Source organism: Cydia splendana, chromosome 11 (genome assembly GCF_910591565.1).
Source record: "Cydia splendana chromosome 11, ilCydSple1.2, whole genome shotgun sequence".
Taxonomy (NCBI): domain Eukaryota; kingdom Metazoa; phylum Arthropoda; class Insecta; order Lepidoptera; family Tortricidae; genus Cydia; species Cydia splendana.
Genome location: NC_085970.1, coordinates 20,323,488 through 20,326,239, shown reverse-complemented (window position 1 = coordinate 20,326,239; position 2,752 = coordinate 20,323,488). Strand labels below are relative to the sequence as shown.

General features: G+C 35.8%; 1 pseudogene; it reads left to right on the top strand.

The window, feature by feature from the left end:
* Window positions 1-1,381: 1,381 nt before the first annotated feature.
* LOC134795181 (putative nuclease HARBI1) lies at window positions 1,382-2,145 on the top strand (annotated as a pseudogene).
* The last annotated feature ends 607 nt before the right edge of the window (window positions 2,146-2,752 follow it).

Here is a 2,752-nt window from a genome sequence, read left to right as displayed (position 1 = left end):
ACCGCAATGACAGTCGTCGCCCGCGCGTCATTTCTTACTTACGTACCGATTGAGCGAAATTCGACGTATTTACGAAAATAAACAATGCTGCTTCTATTTATCAGTTTTAAATCTCGGTAAGTGTAAAACTTATATATTTACTTGCAACTCTTGATATTTCGATGGTGAAATGCGTGTTTCTAATTCAATAACAATAATACTAACTTGTATTCATATATTTCTATTCTGTGTATCAATAGTACTAATACATACTTATTCCCACTGTTTTTTGTATGCTTGAAATATTCTCTGTTTGGGACGAATAAATGTTGAGGTATATTTAAATGAGCAACTTCTGACAAAGGCCCGGTCGTTTGTATGGTTTTCATTTGCTACCGACGAAACAGATTGCGTTTCAGACACTGCACAGCTGCTGATATTTATTAGGGGAATAGACGAACATTTTAATGTTTTTGAAGAGCTCTTGCAGCTTGCTAGCTTAAAAGGTACAACCACGGGAGAAGACCTATTTCACAAAATTGAGCGTTGGAGTTATATCACTTGCCATGGAAAAAACTGGTAAGTGTTACCACTGATGGCGGGAAAAATATGAGTGGCAAAATAAGGGCCGATTTTTCGGTCTCCAGTTAAACAGACAGATAGGATTCATTCCATTGATAGCACAATTCTCAATTTTTCAGTGGTGAGAAAGGAAGAAAACCCCTAACTGAGGGATAAAGTTATCTGTCCCTTCAAGCGTCAGTTAAGAGCTGTCAGTCTGATAACTTTGACGTTTTTAGGTTATTTTAAAGTGGCATTATTTTATACTTTGTCGTTTTATCAAGTAATAGTGTGGTTACTAGTGATTATTTTGATATTGTTCATTTCATAACCAAGATGGATCTATTTGATATTGTCGACGATTTAGATATTGCACAAGATTTAGAAATATTGGATTATTTACATCCAGAACACAGGAAGCTCAGAGAAGTAAGAGCCAGGCCTGACAATTTAAATGTATGGGATGATAATGAATTTTGGAAAACACTTACTTATACATTCTCTAATTGAAGAAAAAATCAAACACAAAACAAACTGGTTAGTATTGTGCAATTAGTGCCTACTTATGGTTAGAAGTACATTGTGATTTAAAAAACAATACCTGAATGCAAAATGTTTCTTATTTTCAGGAATTAATATGTTTCTCCGATGCAACTGGGGGGCGATTTTTGAATTTCGATCGTGCGATTTCGTCACTCGGAAATCGGTGGAAATCGGTGAGATGCTAATTTTTGAAATACGAGCGATAGAAATTGGGAATCTAGTGGTATTGGCCACTCGTTTTCTATTCTATTAGTAGAATTTAAATGCCTAGTAGTGGAGATATTATTCAACGAAATACATGAATACGAGCGGTCGAATTTCAAAAATCGGCCCCCTGCTCCTGACCTTAAGGTTTTATGCAACAGGGAGTTTTTATATAACGGTTGGAGATTTTGGCGGTATTCATTACTCAACAAAGTGCAAAATTATAAAAAGAGTGACTGAAGCCATTGCTGCACTGAGACCAGACTTCATCTCACTACCAAAGTCCCGCGAGGAAATACTTGCCGTACAACAAGATTTTTATAAAATAGCTAGGTTTCCAAGAGTTATTGCCGCTCTGGATTGTTCGAAGGTAAAACCAATTTCACCAGGTGGCGATAATGCAGAAATTTACAGGAATAAAAAAGGCTACTTTTCTTTAAATGTGCAAGCAATTTGCAATTTTTGGACATTGTTACACGATGGCCAGGGTCAACTCATGACAGTTTGATATTCGCAAATTCTGCTGCTAAATATCAGTGTGACAATGATACTTTTGGCAATGGCATTGTCTTGGGTGATAGTGGATATTTTTTAAATGACTATTTATTATTAACTCCACTCAGCAATCCTTTGACTCAAGCCGAGCAGTTATACAATGAATCTCACATCAGAACGAGAAATGTGATTGAGAGAATATTCAGTTTTGAGTATTGGATTAAGATGCAAAATACCTTTAGCCCAAGACATCATTGTTGCTACTGCAATATTGCACAATTGAGCTCGCACACAAAATGAAGGAGAACCACCGACAGACCTTGAGGTTCAAGTTCCACCACAGGTAGTAATTCCAGTGTCGGAACTTGCACTTGCACTAGAAGCTGCAAACCAATAGGGATCACTAGTGTTCCTAAGGACTCGAGCCTTTTAGCCCAAAATTTAAAGCTCCCGAGTTCTTTTTAGAGCTGGCGCAATGAAATAGGTTTCAAAGAGCTATTCGTTTTAATAAAGCCAAAGTCTTAAAAAAAGCTGTAGCCTTTTTTAATTATCGCCTTTTAAAAGCTCAAGCCTTTTTTTAAGGTTTAAACCTTTAAAAAGACTTGAGACTTATATAAACTTAAATTTTATTAATGCATTCGTACTAAGATAATAGTAAGTAATTCAAGATATCTGCAAATGTTTTGTATGTTATGCTGATAATGAAATATGAATTCGGGAATATTGGGGATTGTAATATAATTAAATCAATGTTGTTGTAAACAAAGGCTAAAAGGCTTTAACCCTATTTTTATAGGGTTAAAGCCTTTTAGCCTCAAAGCCTAATGTAACAGATATTTTATTTTTAATAAGTAAACTCGACGCGTTCTCAGCGCGGGGTTATTGAATTAAAACCTCAAATTTGTACTCGGGTGCAAAGAAATCGGACCACCCCAGCATTTTCAACATTTTTTCAATTTGTGTAAAAACT